Source organism: Stenella coeruleoalba, assembly GCF_951394435.1.
Source record: "Stenella coeruleoalba genome assembly, chromosome: X".
NCBI classification, from domain to species: Eukaryota; Metazoa; Chordata; class Mammalia; order Artiodactyla; family Delphinidae; genus Stenella; species Stenella coeruleoalba.
The window spans coordinates 99244563-99267084 of record NC_137152.1 but is presented as its reverse complement, the minus strand read 5'-3'; the positions used below and the strand labels follow the sequence as shown (position 1 = coordinate 99267084).

The 22522-nt window shown below is 34.7% G+C and overlaps 1 long non-coding RNA gene across 1 annotated transcript in view; it reads left to right on the top strand.

Moving 5' to 3' along the window:
• The window catches only part of LOC307180051, a 461286-nt gene that overhangs the window by 420728 nt on the left and 18036 nt on the right, over positions 1-22522 (top strand). The window contains exon 4 of the long non-coding RNA XR_013825654.1: positions 16331-16404. This is a non-coding gene — a long non-coding RNA (uncharacterized lncRNA). The remainder of the gene's footprint in view (positions 1-16330; positions 16405-22522) is intronic.

The window sequence follows — 22522 nt, the reverse complement described above, 5'->3', positions numbered from 1 at the left end:
TGCCCCTCCAAGGGAGATACCATACTCCTAGGTTGGGAACTGAGGGGCAGGTAGAGAGCTCTTTGTTTTACGTTGCACTCATTTGTTTGAGAGCTTCCATTACTCTGTGCTGGGGGAATAGGGAGGGAGGGTGTAGGTATTAGCTGAAATGCAACAGACTTTCAGTGTTCTTATAGAAATTTAGTAGAATTTCTTGAATGAATGTTTTTGTCAAATATAGAAACTATAAGTCAAATAAGTTAACTGTATGCTCTTAGGGCAATTTTAAGAGATTAAAAATTTTTTCTTTTTATAATTTTCACCAGTTATGTTTTATTCACTAGGCATAGGATAAAAATATCTCCTCATGCCACCATTCCAGAAGTACACTCTTCTCAATGTTATTTTAAGTTGTGTTTTCCTCACAGTGAGAAATATTATTTTTCATATGTTTTACCACCATTTTTATCTCTGTGACTTGCCCATTCATATTTCTTCTTCTCTCATCTTTAGAGTAAACCAGTATGGTACTGGCATGAAAACAGACATAAAGACGAATTTAATTGAATGGAGAGCCCAGATATAAACCTACCTATGTACAGTAAACTGATCTTTGACAAAAGGCCAAGAATACACAATGTGGAAAAGATAGTCTCTTCAATAAATTGTGTTGGGAAAACTGTATATCCACATGCAAAAGAATGGAATTGGCACTTATCTTACACCATACACAGAAAATAACTCAACATAAATTAAAGATTTAAACATAAGACCTGAAAGTATAAAACTACTAGAAGAAAACAGGGGAAAAGATTCTTGACATTGGTCTTGGCAATAATTTCTTGGATATGACACCAAAAACATAAGCAACAAAAGGAAAAGTAAAGTGGAACTACTTCGAACTGAAGAGCTTCTGCACAGACAAAAATAAAAGTAAAAAAAAAAAAAGGCAACCTACAGAATAGGAGAACATATTTGCAAACCACATATCTGAAAAAGGGTTAATATTCAAAACATATAAGGAATGCATACAAATCAATAGCAGTAATAACAATAACAATAACCTGATAAAATATAGGCAAAGGAACTGAATAGACGTTTCTCCAAAGAAGACATCCAAATGGCCAACAGGTGTATGAAAAGACAGGCAGCATCACTAATCATCAGGGAACTGCAAATCAAAACCACAATGAGATATCATCTCATATCAATTAACATGGCTAAACAAAAGATGACAATTTTATCAATAGAATAAAAGATAAGTGTTGGTAAGGATGCAGGGAAAAGGAAACACTTGTACGCTGTTGGTGGGAATGCAAAATGGTGCAGATGCTATGGAAAACAGTATGGAAGTTCCTTAAAAAATAAACTACCATTTAATCCAGCAATATCATTTTTGTGTATATATCCAAAGGAATTGAAATTAGGATCAACATTATTCACAATAGTCAAGACGCCTGAAGCAATCTAAATGTCCATTGATGAATGAATGGATAAAGAAAAGTGATATAAATATTATTCAGTCTTATAAACAAAGGAAATCCTGACATTTGTGGCAACATAGATGAACCTGGAGGACATTATGCTAAGTGAAATAAACCAGACACAGAATTACAAATACTGTATGATACCACTTATATGAGGAATCTAAAATAGCAATACTCATGGAAGCAGAGAGTAGAACGGTGGTTGTCAGGTTGTGGGGGGAGGAAGATACAGAGAGGTATTAGTCACAGGTTACAAAAATTCTGTTATGTACGATGAACAAGCCTGAGAGATCTGTTATACAGCATAGTTCCTATAGTTAAAAATACTATATTGTATACTTATTTGCTAAGAAAATAGATCTTATATTATGTGTTCTTATCACAAAAAATAATAATAAATGAACAGGGTGGGAGGAAACTTTTGAAGGTGGTATATATCCTTATGGTATAGACTGTGGTGACGGTTTCATGAATGTATATTTATCTCCAAACTTATCAAGTTGTATACATCAAATATGTACAAGTTTGTGTATGTCAATCATACCATAATAAATTGGTTTTTTTAAAAAAGAACAGATTGAGTTCCATAAGCATGCAACAGATTTAGGAAAAACTCAGAATGAGTTTGAAAATTTATCCATATTGAAGCAGTTTGCAGGCCTGTGAAAACCAGAAGCTGATGCAAACATATAGGAGCAATTCTATTTTTACTCTTTCTTTATACTCAATATTCAGAGAGAAAGCATGGTTAGATGATGTTTTATAGGTAGAGAATTATACCAGGAAATCCAGTTTCCAGCCAAAGCACTGTCCCTAATTAGTTGTGTGACTTGAAGAAAACTATTTAATTTCCTTGTCACTTAGTTTTTACCCATTTGGCTAGTGGGCATAAAATGACTATTTTCTTTGTAATTGGGTTGCTATAAAGATAAAGAAGCTTATAGGTGTGAATTCCTGTCACAAAGCATTAAAACTTTAAACAAATGTATATCACTTTACTATTAGCATAAGATGAAACAATTTAAATTCTTTTGCTCTGTGTAATCAGAGGTCTGTGCTCATTAACAATCCATAGCAATTGTGTTTCCCGCATACTTGAAGGTCAAAGATAATCCAGCAGTTATGCAAGTGGAATAGAAAACTCTTATATCCTTTATGGTAGTTCATTTTTGGTTCAGAGCACCTAAAAGCTGGACAGCATGCAGCCCCTCAATTGCGAAGTATAAAAGACCTCCACTGGCTCAGGAAGAGTTTATCACTATCTTTGGTCACTTTTCTCATTTACTATCAATTATGCTCATATTTCAAGAAGGTAAATAGTCAGAGGTTTAAAAAAGGAGTTCTTCAACTCTGTAGTGTTGGAACTGCTATTTGAGTACATACTGATCTGACACATTCTCAGCAGGCACCAATAGTCAGAAAATCTGGGCTGTGTTCACAGCCATCATTTAGTTTAGCTGAATCACATAGAACCAAAATCAAAACAAAACAAAAACAAAAACAAAAACACCACACTATGTGGCAGTTTCTTTGCATTTCTCATCTTTACAACTAGATGTATTAGTGTTGTGTGAATATGGACAAACTATTGCCATTGTTCTGTGCACAAATATGGATCCATTATTTTAATGTTATACCAACAGATAAAATAAGCAAAACAAATGACTTTAAAACTTATATTCAGTTCAATGAACACTTCTTTTTTTTTTTTTTAACATCTTTATTGGGGTATAATTACTTTACAATGGTGTGTTAGTTTCTGCTTTATAACAAAGTGAATCAGTTATACATATACATATGTTCCCATATCTCTTCCAATGAACACTTCTTGAGTGCTTCATATTGCCAGACACCATGCTAGGCACTTGAGAATCAAAGAAAAATAGTAGTTTCTTACCTTTGAAGAAATTCCATTTAGTAAATTCACATCATTGTGATGAATATAATGATAAAGGTGTTTTCTTCACCTACAATACAGAAAATTATCTTTAGTGAATTCCTGATATCCAATGCAAGCATTATAATAGACTCCAATTAGTTTTCTTTCCATAAATCAATCATCTGTTCTGCCACTCAGGCTCAAATCTTGAGTGTCATCTTTAGCAACTGGCATTTTTAATGCACAAGGATGATTCAGATTCTATCAGTTCTTCATGTAAGTTTTCATATATGACCTTTCATTTGTTTATCTGTTTTTGTGTGGGTTTTCTGAACATCAAATGCAGCGGGTTAACTCAATCATACATTTCAGTCCATGGTACAATGTCATCATTGTTAGACCCTTCTTTGGTTTTATTACACTTCTGTTTTCTTTTTCCTTTTCTTCCTGCCTTCCTTGATTTTCACTTCCATTCTTCTCTTTCTCCTTTTAGGCACTTGCTTTAACACCACTCTTTCTTTGTAACTGGTTTATATTTGCATGCCTTACAGTTAAATGTTATTTACAATAATTATCACTGTTTTATAGTTTGGTTTTTAAACGAATAATATATTTCAAAGATCAATTATGTTGCTATTTGACCTTTAGTTCATCACTTCTGATTGATGCATAGTACTATTCTATAGTACGTACCCACTAAATTTTACTTATTTCCCCAAATAATGGAAACCTAAGTTGCCACTTACTTCCACAAGGAGTGCAGTGATGTGTATCTTTACATGAGACCTTTTATGGGTCTGTGCATATATTACTCTTGGATATTAATCTGGGAGCGGGATTGAGTAATAAACTTTGTGTATGCTTGTTTACTAATTCAATTTACTCAACAGAATATTGGTATCAGTTTATCTCCCACAAGTTGGGTGGGTATGAGGTTTCATATGTTTTTCATTTTTGCTAATATTTGGTTTTCTCAGACTTTCTGATATTTATCCATTATTATTGGTGTACTTTAAAAACAGTGTACCTTGCTGTTTTAATTTGTAATTGTCTAGTGACAAATAGAGTTGGAATCAACTTTTACATGTCTGTGAACCATTTTAATTCCCCTTTTATGATTTGCCTACTTATAGCCTTTTCCAAGTTATTTGTTGTATAATCCAAATATTTACTGTTCATTTGCAAGAGTTTATTGTATATCTCAGACATACAATAATACCTTGTGGGCTTTTAACATCGAAAATTTATCTTCCAAATTTTTTAATAGAACTTATTTTTAGATCTGTTTTGGTTCACAGCAGTACTGGGCAAAAGGTACAGGGATTTCCCGCATACCCCCTTCCACCACAAATGCATGACCTACCCTATTATCAGCATCCCCCACCAGAGTGGTACATTTGTTATTACTGATGAACGTACATTGACAAATCGTCACCCAAAGTCAATAGTTTATGTTAGGGTTCACTCTTGGTATTGTGAATTATATGGGTTCAGACAAATGTATAATGACATATGTCCACCATATGGTATCATGCAGAGTAGTTTCACTGCCCTAAGAATCCTTTGTGCTCCACCTATTCATCGCTTACTCCCAGATAACCTTTGGCAACCATAGATCTTTCTATTGTCTCCATCGTTTATGCCTTTTCCAGAATGAATCATACAGTATGTAGCCTTTTAAGATTGGCTTCTTTCACTTAGTAATGTGTATTTAAGTTTCCTCTACATTTTTCATGGCTCGATAGATCATTTCTTTTTAGCATTTAACAGTATTCCAAGTTTTGGCAATTATGAATAAAACTGCTTTAGATATTCATGTGCAGAGTTTTGGGTGGACATAAGTTTTCAGCTCCTTTGGGTAGATACCAAGGAGCATGATTGACAGATGGTATGGTAAGAGTATGTTAGTTTTGTAAGAAACCACCAAACTCTTCCAAAGTGGCTGTGCCATTTCACATTCCCACCAGCAATGAATGAGAGTTCCTGTTGCTCCACATCCTCAAAAAATTTTGATGTTGTCAATGTTCTGGATTTTAGTCATCCTAATAGGTGTGGTAGCTCATTGTTTTGTTTTGTTTTTTTTGCGGTATGCGGGCCTCTCACTGTTGCGGCCTCTCCCGTTGCGGAGCACAGGCTCCGGACGCGCAGGCTCAGCGGCCATGGCTCACGGGCCCAGCCGCTCCGCAGCACGTGGGATCTTCCCAGACCGGGGCACGAACCTGCGTCCCCTGCATCGGCAGGCGGACTCTCAACCACTGCGCCAGCAGGGAAGCCCCTCATTGTTGTTTTAATTTGCATTTTCTTGATGACAAATGATATGGAGCATCTTTTCATATGCTTATTTGCCATCTGTATATCTTCTTTAATGAGGTGTCTATTAAGGTCTTTGGCCCATTTATTAACCAGGTTGTTTTCTTATCATCGAGTTTTAAGAGTTCTTTCTGTATTTTAGGTAAGTCCTTTGTCAATGTATCTTTGCAAATATTTCCTCCCAGTCTGTGAACTAACTTTTCATTCTCTTGACAGTGTCTTTTATAGAGCAGAAATTTTAAATTTCAATAGTCCAGCTTATCAGTTGTTCATAGAGTATAACTTGGTGTTGTATGTAAAAGTCATCATCAAATCTAAGGTCATCTAGAGTTTCTCCTATGTTATATTCTAGAAATTTTACAGTTTTGCATTTTACATTTAGGTCTGTTATCCATTTTGAGTTAATATTTGTGAAAGATGTAAAGTCTACGTCTAGATTCTTTTTTTGCGTGTGGCTGTCCAGTTATTTCAGCATCATTTATTGAAAAGACTATCTTTTCTCCAGTGTAATGCCTTTGCTCCTTTCTCGAGATCAATTGACTACATTTATATGGGTCTATTTCTGGGCTCTATTCTGTGCATTGATCTATATGTCTATTCTTTCACCAATACCACACTGTCTTTTTTTTAAACTGAAATATAGTTGATTTACAATATTGTGTTAGTTTCAGCTGTACAGCATAGTGTTTCAGTATTTTTGGAGAGTATACTCTGTTATAGGTTATTACAAGATATTGGGTATAATTCTCTGTGCTTTACAGTAAATCCTTGTTGTGTATATATTTTATGTATAGTAGTTTGCATCTGTTAATCCTATACCCCTGATTTGTCCCCTTCTCTCTCCTCTTTGGTAACCTCAAGTTTGTTTCTATATCTGTGAGTCTGCCATGTCTTGATTACTGTAGCTTTATAGTAAGTCTTGAAGTCAGGTAGTGTCATTCTTCCAACTTTGTTTTTCTCCTTCAATATTGTATTGGCTATTCTGGGTCTTTTGCCATTCCATGTAAACTTTAGAATCAGTTTGTCAGTATCCAAAATATAACTAGCTGTTATTTTCATTGGGATTGCATTGAATCTGTATACCAAGGTGAAAAGAACGGATATCTTGATAATATTGAGTCTTCTTATCCATGAACATAGAATATTTCTCTGTTTTTATAGTTCTTTGATTCTTTCATTAGAGTTTTATAGTTTTCCTAATATAGGTCGTATATATGTTTTAGACTTATACTTAAGTATTTAAGTTTTTGGATGCTAACATAAATGGTATTATTTTTTAAATTTCAAATTCCGCTTGTTCACTGCTGGTATAAAGGAAAGCAATTGACTGTTGTATATTAACCTTGTGTCATGTAACCTGCATAAGGTTTCTTGTTCTAGTAGTTTTTTTTGGTCTGTTCTCTTAGATATTCCACATAGACTATCATGTCATCTGTAAACAAAGACAGTTTTATTTCTTCCTTTACAATTAGGATATCTCTTATTTCCTTTCCTTTTTTTATTGCATTAGCTAGGAGTTGGATTTAATTTGCTCTTCGTTTTTTAGTTATCCTAAAGTAGAAGATCAGATGAGTGATTTCCGATCTTTCTTATTTTCTAATACATGCATTTAATGCTAAAAATTTCCCACTAAGCACTGCTTTTGCTGCATCTAACAAACTTTGGTATGTTGTGTTTTTTAATTTCATTTAGTTCAAAATATTTTAAAATTTGTCTTGAGATTCCTTCTTTGACCCACATGCTATTTCTAAGTGTGTTGTTTAATCTCCAGGTGTTTGGGGGTTTGCCAGCTATCCTTCTGTTACTGAATTTCCCCAATTTTTCATCTATTAACTTCCTCCAAGGGGTTCTTCACTAAAAGAAATCTTTAAATTTTATGTGGTCAAATAGATTACTATTTTGCTTTATGATATCTCTGTTTTGTATTTTGTTGAAGAAGTCAATCCTAATTTAAAGACAAAAATATACATTTCTAAAGTGTTTCTGCTCCCTTTTATACTTTTCCTTTTCACAATTAGAACTTGAATATATCTGGAATGTCACCTTTGTATATAGTTTGTGTTATTTACCTGTGACTAGTTTTTACAACTTTATTGAATTATAATGTGCATAAGGTCAACTGCACATGTTTAAATTGTGTCTATCTAACTATCATCTATTATCTATATAAACTACCCTTTTTATTTCACCACAATCATGATAGTCAACTTATCCATGAACCCTGAAAGTTTCTTTGGATTCCTTTGCAATTCCTAGCTCCTCCACTTCCCCATTTCTCACCTTCTCAGACAAACACTCATATGCTTTCTGTCACTATAGATAAGTTTGCATTTTGCAGAATTTTATATAAATGAAATCATATTTTATACCATTTTTGGTCTGGCCTCCTTAGTGTAATTTTTTGTGATTTATCCATACTGTTGCATGTATCACTAGTTCATTCCTTTTTATTGTGAAGTATTATTCCTTTATATGATCTCTTTTATATGTTTCATTATATGTTTATCCATATACCTGTTTGTTCATTTTTATCCATTCAAGAACATATGGGGTGTTTCCCATTTGATTATTATAAATAAAGCTGCTATGAGCATTTGCACACAGGTTTTCATATGGACACGTGCTTCATTTGGAATGTATGTCTTATGTAAATGCCTTGGAGTGGAATGCTTAGATAATATGGTAGGTATATGTTTAACTTTTTAAGAAACCCCCTAAATGTTTTCCAAGGTGGCTGCCATTTACTTTCCCATGAACCGTATATGAGAGTTCTGTTTGTTCTGCATCCTAACAGTTGGTATGGTCAGTCTTTTCCATTTTAGCTATTTTAATAGGTGTTTATAGTTATCTCACTGTAGTTTTAGTTTGCATTTCTTAATGACTAGTGATAGTCATTAGGACTATCATGTGCTTATTTTGTCATCCAGATATCTTCTTTTGAGAAGAATCTGTTCTAATCTTTTGTCCCTTTATTTATTGAGTTGTGGTTTTCTTAATAAGTTTTGAGAGGTATTTATATATTCTGCATATTAACTATGATATGCAAATATTTTCTCTCAGTCTGGGGGTGTTTTTCGTTCTGTTATAGGTATATTTTCTGGAATAAGACTTTTAAATTTTAATGAATTCCAATTTATCTATTTTTTATAACTTGTGCTTTAGATACCATGTCTAAGAAATCTTTACCTAACTAAAGATCACAAATATTTTTCTATAATTTTTCTAAAAACATTATAAATTTTTATATTTAGATCTGTGATTCATTTTTAGTTAATTTTTATATATGGTGTGGGTTATGGATAGAAGTTTATTTTTGCATATAGTTATCCAGTTGTTCCAGCAGCATTTGTTGAAATGACTCTTTCCACTGAACTTTGTATCTTTGTCAAAAATTAATTCAATATATGTGTCTCTTTCTGTCTTTCTACTCTGTTCCACTGATCCCTTTGTCAATATTTAAATATCACACTACATTTGTCACTGTAGCTTTATAATGTCTTTAAATGAGGTTGTGTTATTCCTCAAACTTTTTCTTTTTCACAACTCTTTTTTCACAATTCTAGTTCCTTGCATTTCTGTATACATTTTAGAATCAGCTTGCCATTTTTTACAATAAAAGCCTGTTGATATTTTATGTGGGATTGTGGTGAACCTATAGATAGATTTGGAATTAACGTCTTAACAATATTGAGTCTTCCAAACTGTAAACAAGGTGTATATCTCCACTTATTTAGGCATTCTTTAATTTATCTCAACAATGTTTTTCACTTTTCTTTGTACATGTATTTCACATCTTTTGTCTGAGTCATCACCAAATATTTATTTTTTGATGCAACTGTAAATGGTATATTTTAAATTTCAATAGCCACTTGTTCTTTGCTAGTGTATAGAAAAACAAATAATTTTTGTATATGACCTTTTATCCTTCAGTCTTGCTAAGCTCACTTATTAGTTCCAATAGCTTTTCTGTAAATTCTATTAGATTTTCTACATAAGTGACCATGTCATCTAAAAATAAAGACAATTTTTTTTCTTTTGCAAGCTGGATGACATCTATTTATTTTTCATGCTTGATTGCACTCTCTAGAACCTCCATTACAATGTTAAATAGAAGTGGTGAGAGCATGTATCCTTGTATTATTCCTGATCTTAGGGGGGAAACATTCTATCTTTCACCATTAAGTATGAGGTTAGATGAAAGTTTTTCATAAAGGGCACTTATCAGGTTGAGAAAGTTCCCTTCTATTCCTAGTTTGCTGTAAGTTTTTGTCTGGAATGGCTGTTATATTCTGTCCAGTGTTTTTTCTGCATCTATTGAGAATGATTATACAGGGTTTTTTGTTTATTAATGTGTTGACTTACTTTGATTTACATTTGAGTGTTAAACCAACCCAACATTCTTGCAATAAACTCCCATTTGTTCAGGATGTATTACCCTTTTTATATATTGCTGTATAGATATCTGGTTGACAATTTTATTCCTTTAGCCCTTTTGAATATGTCATTTCACTGTGTTCTGGCATTCATTGTTTCTGATGAGGTCATGGTAAGTCATGAAACCTAGCAAGTTTGCTCTCATAGAGAGCTTTGGTAGAACTCCTGAGCCAACTGAGCTATGGGAGGAATATAGGAGAAGGCCTGGGCAAGAATGATACATATTTCCACTCACAGTTCTTATCCAAGCTTTGGTATTTTTTTCTTGCATAAACACTTCTCAGTTTGCTTTATGCTTTTGTTGACTTACAGAGCTCAGCAGTGGTTGTTTCCCATGATTTTATCCAGTTTAATTGATGCTTTCTGTGGGGAGAATTTATCAAGCTTTTAATCCACCATATTGGAAATACTGCCTCCCTACCGACTATTTTTCTTTCTTGCAATGATGACAGGGAAGCTAATTGTCTGCCAAAGGATATGTGGGAGAGATAAAAAGGACAGACATTAAAAAGCAAAACTAAACAAAACTCCTATCTTCTACCCATGGTTCCAGCCTCAACTATTATAAGCTACTTCTCCTCTCCCTGCCACCCGTTCCCAACTTAGGACACAGTTAACTTCTATCATGCTACAGAATTCTCACAGGTGGTATTAATTTAACAGATTTATTAAGACACCTCTGGCATTTTGTGGTTTTGTTTGTTGATTGGTTTTGGAATTTCTATGTTTGGTTCATGGTATAAAGCCAGCAATTGATGGTAGTTTACTATTCTGTCAGGAATCTGATTCTTTGCTATTTTCTTATTGCCTTGAGCCTAATACAAGCTTCATTATCATCTTCCTGGATGATTATACCTATATTCCATTCAATTTTCATGGTTTCTATTTCTGCTACTTCAATCTACATTAACTACTGCCAGAAACTGCTCATGCCAGAATCCTTCTTTGCAGATGTCATTGTGGAGGAAAGTTTTGAAAGGAGGAGACTTAAATTTCTGGTGGATTATTTTAGGTCCCTTATGATGTAGTGATCGCTGCAGGAAAACTTACCTTGGCTAATTATTTCCGCCTGTTTTGTTCTACAGACTAGGCATTATTACATCCATTTAATATCTTAATTTTCACCTCCAGGAATAAAGGAACCAGGAGAAATTTTGTATTCTGTGTTACAGAAGTTGCTAGATAGGATTTATGTACTTGTTTCCCAAATTTTGCAAAGGAATGGGATATACATAGCATTATTAAGGGGATTATTAGTAAGGCTGTAGATCAAAATATCCTCTCTTTCCAGGCTTTTGCCAAACACTAATATGAGATCCCTGAGGACAAATATATTCTTATTAGGAGAAAAGACTTGCTCCTAACACCTTTCCTGATAGCGGTTTCTCCTAACTCTCTACACACTGACTTCTGCTTATTTCATAGAACACATTTTGTGCTTTTCCAGCCTAGGGACTTTGCAGATATACCCTTGGCCTAGAACACACTTCATCCTTCTTTACAGGGCAGAGAGTTGACACTGATACTCTCTCATTTGTCTTCAGTGCAATGCAGTTAATGAATTATGAAAAAAAAACAAATCTGCAAGCTAAAGATAATACTAATAATGCAAACATAACTGAAACACAGAAAATGACAATTTTCCTATGGCTAACAGAACCTCTCCATCAGCCAATTATGTGATAAAAAATAATAAAGACCTAATCAGCTATTTTAAGTCATCCAAAATATTTGAAATTGTCAGCAAGATTTTTAAAAAAATGAATGTATATCTACTACTGTTAATGATAACCTTGTCCGAAATGTAATAATATAGATGTCCTAAATGTATATTAGTTAATGTTAGTAGGAAGATATCACATTTAGGAAGACATTTAAAAACTAAGCAAATGGACTTCCCTGGTGGTGCAGTGGTTAAGAATCCACCTGCCATTGCAGGGGACACAGGTTTGAGCCCTGGTCTGGGAAGATCCCACATGCTGCGAAACAATTAAGCCTGTGCGCCACAACTACTGAGCCTGTGCTCTAGAGCTCGCAAGCTACAACTACTGAGCCCACGTGCCACAACTATTGAAGCCCGTGTGCCACAACTACTAAAGCTCATTAGTCTAGAGCCCATGCTCCACAACAAGAGAAGCCACCACAATGAGAAGCCCGCACACCACAATGAATAGTAGCCCCTGCTTGCCGCAGCTAGAGAAAGCCCATGCGCAGCAATGAAGACGCAACACAACCATAAATAAATAAGTAAATAAATAAGTCACCCAATAAAAAGCAAAAGTCACTTCCAGAAGAGAGACTTTTGCTGTTAAAGAAAAAAAAAAAGAGCAGAGCACAGACATAATACTATAGTTTTTTCAGCTAATTTTCATGTGATATTTAATTTAGTAATCTATAATATATCTTAAACAAACTAAAATAATACTTAAATAGACAAAATGGTGGCAATGTTGGCCCCAAATAATTGAGACACTATAGTTAGATGATATTAACAACAAAATAACATTTTACTACAAATAACTCTATTAAAAGAATCAAAGATTTGTTATGAACAACAATTTGCCAATATATTTGAAAAAATATGACAACTTTTATTGGAAACATGTTACTAAAATTGATTTTAAAATAAATAAGTAGAAAATGTAATTAATAATAAAATACCTTTTATAATAATGTCACAGAATATAGAGTATCTGGAAAAAATCCAACAAAAGGGTGTGTATGATTTCTAAAGGAAACATTATTAAATGGTCTTAAGAATAGTTTTAACAACCCAAATGTTAGGATTTATGAGTAGAAAGATATACTATGCTTACATAGGAAAAGTATTAGTATAGTAAACATGTCATATTCCCCTAAAGTTGAACTACATATTCAGTGCATTTGAATAAAAATACCAGCAGTCTTTGTTCCTTAGAATTTAATAAGACGATCCTAAAATTTCTAAGTAAGAATAATGGGTTAAGAAAACAAGGAAGGGGCACTTGCCTTACCAGACATCAGAACTTAATATGAAACTATTGTAATTAAGAATGTGTGGTATTTGGTATAGGTAAAGAAAGCAGAATAGGGTGGAGAACTTGGAAACAGATTTATGTACTTTATACAATTGTAATATATGATGTAGGTAAAAAAAAAAATCTCACAAAATTTAATACAGCACGACAATCGTTTTGTAAAATTTAAAACAACTAAAATTGCATAATATTCCATATGTATGTCTATAGTGCTTTTATGGAGTACACATACAGACATACAGTCACACACACACGTGCATATTCAGATACATATACACATGGAGAGCCCTTGCTTTGCAAGGATCTGATATGCTTACATTCTGGTTACTCACAGTTTAAATAACACCAGCTCTAAATGACAATTTAAATTTGTTACTGTGTTATATTAACTATGAGTAATTGCATAAAGTGCAAACTTTGCTGCTAGCTCTTCATCCCACAGATCACTATGTAAATAAGATGCACATTATGATCAGTTATTAATCATGCCATATCTTTCAACATTTTTTGTTGATTGGTCACTATGTATCTGTTATTCATTTCATGCACAGACAGCAAAATGTGTAGTTGTGCTACCTCCTGTCTCCCAATGATAAACCCATGTAACATTTTATAAAAATGGATAATCCAAAAAGGGAATTGACCAACAGAGGTGAGTATACAGCAAAGAAACAAAAGTGATAAAACTGGAAGTTAAATTGAATGTGATTAGAAGATTTGAAAATGGTGATTGCAGTGTCAGGAAGTAAGATATCCTGAAGTAATAGGCATGCAGTTTGGCAGAAACTAATTTAATATTTCACATAATACAGAGATTTCTCATATATTCCTACTCTTCAAAGAAACTAGAAAAAATGTGGAATACATGGTAGATGTTTAGCTCAATAAATGGTTATTAATGCAAACATTGTGGAGTACTGCAAAAATTTTTCTCACTGATTCTTTCTACTCAATTCACACTATTCTCTAGAGTCTCATTCAACTTTCCACAAATATTTATTAAGCTCTTCCTATATCAGGCACCATTCTAGGAATTATGTTATATGCAAAGATAAAAGCAAGCAAACAAAGAAAACCTTTGACCTCATGGAGATCATACTCTAGTGGGAATAAACAAATAATAAATGATCTAAATAAGTAAATGGTATAGTATACCATAAGGTGATAAGTGCCATGGGGAAAATATTCAAGACGGAAGAAAGAACAATAGTATTGAAGGATGGAGTGAAATTTCAAATAGTTGTTTAGGGCTTATATTACTTAAGTGATTTTTGAATGAAGGGGGTGAGAGAAAAACTCACGTAGATATCAATGGGAAGAGCATTCCAGGGAGAGGAAAGAGCAACTGCAAAGGCCCTGAGGTGGGAATGTGTGTGGCATGTTCTAGGAACAGCAAGGAGGCCAATGTATATGGGGAAGAGAAAATAGGGGAGGAGGGATAGTTACCAATTAGGTTAAAAAACTAAAAGAGACCCAGATTGTTTAGGACTTTGCAGTTCATTGAAACTGCAGTTTAGGACTTTGTTTAGGACTTTGACTTTTACTCTAAGTAAGATGGGAAGTGTCAGGGAGGAAGAAGTTTTCCTCTACCCTTCTAAGTTCTTCTGGCTGGTCTAGGAATTAAGCTAACATAAGACAGGTTAACAGTAGAAAATCACACAAAAGGTTAATAACATGGATACGTGGGAGAGACCCAGGAAAACTGATAATTCATCAACATGGCTGAAACCCTCACCCTAAATACCATCTTCATCTAAAAACAAAAGAAGATGTTGGGGGATGTGGTTCAGGACTTCAAAGGGGAGGAAGGCAATGCACATGGAGGTGGAAAAGCAAATGTTTAGTAAACAAATGTTTGCTGGGCCATGCAGAGACAATGGGACAGAGAGAGGAATTTTAACAAATAGACCTTGCTAGGTTCATCCCCATTTACCATACCTAGTTCATAGTTTAGTTATCTATGGTGGTAACCCTTCCTGGAACAGGTCCTCTATCTACATTCACTTAGGCAGTTAGTGGGGGAAGGTCAAAGATTCTTCCTGAGTTGTTTGGGCCTTAAAAATTATCAGCCTAAATTAATCATCATGCCAAAGAGATACATTTTGGGGTGGCGAATTTTGCTCCCCTGTAGAAGTCAGTGGTCAGATTTGAGCAAAAGAGTAACATAATCTGAATATTTTAACCCAATTGCTCTGACTTCTATGTTGAGAACAAATCTGGTTGTGAAAGGCTGGGGGAAAGTGGAAGCAGGGGCACAAGTTAATAGGCTATTTTAATAATCCAGGAAATACATGATGGTGAACTTGGTAGCAGTGAAAGAGAGTAAGAAGTGTTCACATTGTGGATATAATTTTAAGATAGAACTTAGATGGTTTCCTGACAGGATGTGGGGCATGAGAGAAAAAGTGATACAAACATAACTTCAAGGATTCTAGCCTTGTATATCTGGAAGGATGGAGTTAACTGAGATAGGGAAAGACTGTAAGAAACAAATTTGGAGTTGGGGAAGATCAGGGGCTCAGTTTTGGAATCTAGAACACAAATATAATCATAACACATCACAGATAAAACCCTTCTTTGATTCTAGAATAAAATTTAAACACCTCAGTACAGTGTACAAAGTTCTGAATGATGTGAATCTAGTCTACATTTTTGGGCTCCATCATTCACCATTAGCTTATAAAATCATTTGCAACTTCCCTAGTAACATAGTGTTTTACACACTATTTGCCCTCATTGGAGTGAATTTTCTCCCCTCTTCTACATTTTTAAGATGTAGATAAAACATACTACCCTCTGTGAAACTTGCCCCACTTCCCTCAGGCAAAGCTAATCAATTTCTCTTCCCTGCCCCTATAACGTTGTGATCGTATGTTTATCATAGCACATATTTCATTATTTGGGTCTCTCATTAAACTGTGAGCTTCATGAGGACAAGAGCATGACTTATTCACATCTGTACCCTCCAGATCTTAGCACAAAAATGTAAGATAGCTGCCCCCAAAATATTTGTTTAATGTTGAATGAGGATATAAATGAATGGTAAAGCACTCTTGAAGATTACTTGGAATCATATTTTCAAGTGATTATTATAAATCAAAAATTTACATATTTGGTAGTGTATATATGTCAGTGATACTCTCTCACTTCGTCCCAGCTTACCCTTTCCCCTCCAAGTGTCCTCAAGTTCATTCTCTACATCTTTATTCCTGTCCTGCCCCTAGGTTTGCTATGAAGCCAAGCAAGAGGTGCAGTTTAAATAGAATAACCATCTAGAATTGAACAACACATTTTAAAGGTATGTGAAAAAAAATTATGAAAAGCTTTCAATATCATCTGTTTCTTGGAAAATTTCTTATAAGTTGAGGGTATAACTTGTACCTATTATAGTTAGTATTACAAGAGAAAGAACAGGTTTCTGATTCTGCTTCAAAGAGAGATTTTCCCCCAAGTTCCCAAAATCATGAAGCAAAATTTTGATCAACTAAAGAATAAATATCATTTTGCCTTCAGCTTTCCACAAGATGTTTATGAATTAGTCCTCATCTTTATAAGTGAATGAATTGTTCTATGAAATCTAAAGGTCTGTGTGTTTGGATTCATGCCAGAGACATTCTGCAAGCTGATGGCTCATTGTGACAGGGAGGCTAACACTTGTTGATGCCAGATATATTAAAGCGAAGATGCTTAAATATTTCCAGGCTTGAATCTATGTGTCACATTTAATGGCTCAGTATAAATTCCTGTATATGTTTCTTACTTTTAGCTTATTTAGGAATTTTATGGGGTGAATTGTGTCCCCCCACCAATTCATATGTTGAAGTTATAACCCCCGGTACTTTAGAATGTGACTGTATTTAGAGATAGCACCTTTAAAGGGGTAATTAAGGTTAAATAAGGTTATTAGGGTGGCCTCTAATCCAATATAACTGGTCTCCTTATGAGAAGAGGAGATTAGAACATAGACATGCACAAAGGGAAGACCCCATGTGAAGACAAAGGGAAAAGACAGCCATCTACAAATCAAGAAGAGAAGCCTCAGTATTAAACCACACTGATGACATTTCAATCTTGGACTGCCAGAAAATATATTTCTGTTCTTTCAGATATCCAGTCTTAGAAAACTAATACAGGGAGATTGATTCTAACTCAAGTCTAAATCAGAAATAATGTAGATAGTTGCATGTTTTCATTAAATTTTGATGCAGATAGACATTTTGGAGACATAGTAGTAACTGATACATCTACTATTTGGGAGGACTGAACCTTAAGCTTTTGCTGCTTCAGTTCACAGTTGTATACATTTTCATAGTAATTAAATGGAACTGGGCATTTGTGACAGTGAATGGCAAACTTTAGTGTACGTCAGAATCACCTGGAAGATGTTAAAAGTATGGATTCTAAGGTACACTTTAAGTCTGGAATGGTACTTAGACTTCTACATTTTAACAAACTTACCAGTTAGATGATGGTGGTCCAAGGATTAAAATCATGGTTAGAGAAACACTGATCTAGGATTTTACTGAAATAAAAAGCATAAAAAAGTTGAAAAATATGTCATAATTTATAAGGCTGTTCCAATGTAACAATGAAATATGGATTCTGCACGTAGAGAGAGCCAACTGTTAGTACTTCTCAATTTTCAGTGATGTCACACTGGTATCTTGAAAATGACCATAGTGGCTATATTTACACATCAGAAATAGGAAAATGATACAGTTCAGGGCTCTTTTTCTACCACAGAACTGGTTTCTAGCACAATATTGGAAATAGGCAGTGGCTATCTTTTGAGTCACTGTTCCCTGGTTTTGTCCCTAAACTCTATGTGCCCAAGGTCTTTGAAGTAGGCTGGCCTCTTCCCTGAATTATTGGAAGGGATGGAGAATGCAGTGGGTCCCTTGCTAGGGAGTTCTGTATAAATTATTGGTATGTGTTTTGTGAGGCTATGGATAGAATTATTGGGGCCACCTGATGAGCAGCAAGGTAAATTGCATGGGTTCAAGTTATCTAATGGAGGAGAAAGACAAAAATAGTATGCCAGGATTCTAAGCCAGGGAGGCTGATACAAGGAAACTTTTAAGACAGTGGAAGCCAGTGCTGATACCATGAAATGAAGAACATTGATGCTGCTGAAGATTTTTTTTATCTAGCAGAAAAAGGAATGTCCTAAAGAAGGGTATAGTTAAACAATAATACACCCACCCTGATGCGGCACATGTATACAATGGAATATTACTCAGCCATAAAAAGAAATGAAATTGAGTTATTTGTAATGAGGTGGATGGACCTAGAGTCTGTCATACAGAGTGAAGTAAGTCAGAAAGAGAAAATCAAATACCATATGCTAACACATATATATGGAATATAAGAAAAAAAATGTCATGAAGAACCTAGGGGCAGGACAGGAATAAAGACACAGGTGTAGAGAATGGACTTGAGGACGTGGAGAGGGGGAAGAGTAAGCAGGGACGAAGTGAGAGAGTAGCATTGACATATACACACTACCAAATGTAAAATAGCTAGCTAATGGGAAGTAGCCGCATAGCACAGGGAGATCAGCTCAGTGCTTTATGACCACCTAGAGGGGTGGCATAGGGAGGGTCAGAGGGAGGGGATATGGGAATATATGTATACATATAGCTGATTCACTTTGTTATACAGCAGAAGCTAACACAACATTGTAAAGCAATTATACTCCAATAAATATGTTAATAAATAAATAAAAATAAAACCTTATCTGAGTTCAGTAGAAAAGACTAGCATGATCAATGAATGGTGTTGCCATTCTGCTAGAAGGATCTCTTCTGCAATACATTTTTTTCTTTTACCTACAGAACTTGAGTAAGATATTTTATTACCAGTAAAGAGATATTGAGGGCCAGATTGCTTCAGTTTCTTTTGATTTCTGCCTGGATTCCTAAATACAAAGTCTCACTGTATTTTATATTTCCTGATAAGAAGTGGAAGGCTTAATTGAACCCCACACTGGTATCACTTCTCCTCTCTCAGGTCAAGAGCCTCTCCTCATATCATACATGAGCATTCCTACTGCTGTCCTTTCCCTAATTCATTTAGCAAATATTTGAGTGTCATGTGTCAAAAGTCTAGGTAACAGGAATACAGTCTTGAAAAAAACTATACCTTTGTGGAACTTGTAGTGGGGGAAGGAAGATAATTCACAAGATAAATAAGCCAAAATAAAAAAGTATTTTAGATAGTGGTAAGTGCTAAGCGGGAAAAATTAAACCTAGTTTATGATAACGGAAATTAAATTGTCAGAGGGGTTTCAAATTTTAGATAGAGTAACCACAGTGGTCCTCATTAAGAAAATGACTTTGGAGTAAAGATCTGGAGAAAATATGGGCACTAGTCACGTACCTATATATTTGGGGGAAGAACATTCCAGCACAGAGAACAGCAAGTGCAATGGCTATGAAGTGAGAGGATGCCGGGGGTATTTGTGGCACAGCAAGGATCCCAATGTGTCTGAATGTGAATAAGAAGAGAGTAGTAAAAAACATAATCAGAGAGCTAATGGAGCCAGATCATGTAGGGATTTATAATCTTACTAAGGAATTTGGCCTTTACTCTGGGTGACATGAGTGAAATGGAAATCCATTGGACAATTCTGAGCAGAGAAGTAAAATGATCTTATGTTTAACAATATTACTTTGATTTTGTGTTGAGAATAGATGGCGGAAGGTCAAGGTCAGAAGCAGGAAGACCAATTAGGAGGCTATTATAAACGAAGGAAGTGATGATGGTTGCTTGAATCAAGCTCATGGCTATGTCAGTGCCAAGAAGTCATTATAAGCTGGGACAAAGTGAGAGAGTGGCATGGCCATATATACACTACCAAACGTAAAATAGCTAGTGGGAAGCAGCCGCATAGCACAGGGAGATCAGCTCGGTGCTTTGTGACCACCTAGAGGGGTGGGATAGCGAGTGTGGGAGGGAGGGAGATGCAAGAGGAAAGAGATATGGGAACATATGTATAACTGATTCACCTTGTTATAAAGCAGAAACTAACACACCATTGTAAAGCAATTATACTCCAATAAAGATGTTAAAAAAATTCTAGATCTATTTAGTGGATAGAACTGAAAGGATTTTCTGGCACTTTGGATGTATAGTGTGAGACAAAGAGAAAAGGAGGACACTAAGGGTTTTGATCTGGAATAAAACCAAATGTGTAACAATGGAATTATCATTAACATACACATCCCAAATTTCTGGACTGTTTTGTCAAAAGCACAGTTATTAACACAGCGCTACAGATAGTCAGCTCTCAATCATTTGAAGATGGCAGGCGAACTGAAACTTATTTCCACTCCTAAATGTTCTTTGAGTATATTATGGGTAGCTTATCAGGTCTTATTTAACAGCCTAGAAACAGAAACTGGATTAAAGCTCAACCACTCCTCATTTGGTATGGAGAGAAAAAGTGTTACATTTGGGTTGCCCCTATTTGGATTACTTCCTAATTTACATTACTTTTCATTCTGTGCATGTCCAAATGTAAAATCCTGTTTTGTCTTATATTTTCAAAAATTTATTTTTGTTATTTAAAAGTTATATTCAAACAAAAACTCAGCAATTCAACTAGGCAGCCGAAACTTGTGATTTGCCAGAACAAACCAGCTCAGATTACAAGTCTTTTCTTACCATTTTAACCCGTTATTTTTGATTTAAGGTGGTCTGCACTGTTCGTTGCCAGATATTTATAAGTTCAAGAACTTTAATTGTGAAAATTCCATGTACGTTAAAGCCATGCCCCCAAAATAGTAGGTTCTAGATTCAAGTACTTTTAAACAGGTTTTTTTCCTATGTGAGTAAGTGAATATAGTTGGAAATCATGCAGAATGTAAAGCAATTATTTGCTGTGTGGGTCTGTCCCATACATTGTAGGACATCTTGATTTCCTAACCTCTATCAACTAAGTACATCATGAAACCCCCATCAGTGTAACAACCTAAATACACCCCCTACACGTTTCCCAAATGCCCACTAAGTACGGTGTGGCCCTCATTAAGAACCACCGTTGGAAGACAGCTTCCTGTTCCTCACCTATACCTACAGTCACACAACTTGCAGGAAACAGGCTTGTTTTACTACTTAGAAAAGGAGCCAGACCTCTTTTGTGATCATTATTAGGTGGGTACAATCATCATGTTTAAAAACATTTTAAAGGCTTGTTAGCAGATGGCCCTAGGTCTCAATTAACGTTTAATTTCTGATTTTAGAATTCTTTATTCTTTTATATTTAAGCATAATTGCCTTTCTAGGGAATTAATAACCCTCCACCAATAGTTGTGGTCTCATGCTTGTCATCTTCTGTTCTGCGACGGGAGTTATTTATATGATGTGTAATTGAGTGGCACAACTGTTTGGGAATTTTTATGTAAGGAGTAACGTGTCGAGTTAACAACTGAAAAGGCAAAAGGAACCAAAGAATAATTTTTTCCCATTGCCACACAAATAAGAAATATTTCTGAAATACTAGAAAACATGAGAAAAGCAAGTTATAAACAAAGTGTCAGGGACCTTCATATTGGTAGATTCTAAAGCTAAATAACTCTTTAGACAACACCAAAGTAACAATACTAAAAATCATATGATTTTTCTTTGTAAAATGTACAGAGAAGAAATGGCAATTCCCTTACATAGGAGCTCAAAAAGTATATGGCCTGGGACACAATAGTTGGCAAAGGTGAAAGCTTTCAAGAGTTCTAGGTTCTCTGTTGTTACACACAAAATATTGAGTCCTTTAGCACATTTATTATTAAGTTAATCGTAGCGTTTTGTTGTTATCATGATAAGATGCTCTTTACTGCATTTTCTAAGTGGCTACTGTTGACAAATAAAGATGCTAGTGGGGTTTTTTTATATAAAAAAAGAGTTCTAGGTTCTCTGTCATAGGTAGATAAGTCAGAGGCAAAACAGAAGGCTACAGATGAGAAATTTAAGACCTAGTATATATATCTATACTATCTGCCTGCTGGCCAGAAAAAATATAAACTAGCTGCCCAACAGTGAAAACTGTTGTCGTGATAATTTAGACATATACATTTAGATGTCCTAAATTAGACTCAGATGAGCACTTCTATTTCTACCTATTAATATCATCCATTCATTTCTCAAAGATTTAGTGAATGACATTCATCATACACTGGGTAGGTGCTTATTATACCCTGAAATGGCTCCTTTTACCAAAAATGCATCCAGGCAAAGGTATGACAAGAAATCTCATCAATTTCTTGATAGAATATGATGTAAGGGAAAGAGTTTAGTTTACACAATTCTTGTACCTTCATAGGCACTTAGATAAAATAATCCACTTAACAGGGATAACAAGGCTGTGACCATCAATCCAAGTTTTTTATTTTAATACATTCAACCATTTATTCATTTGGTAA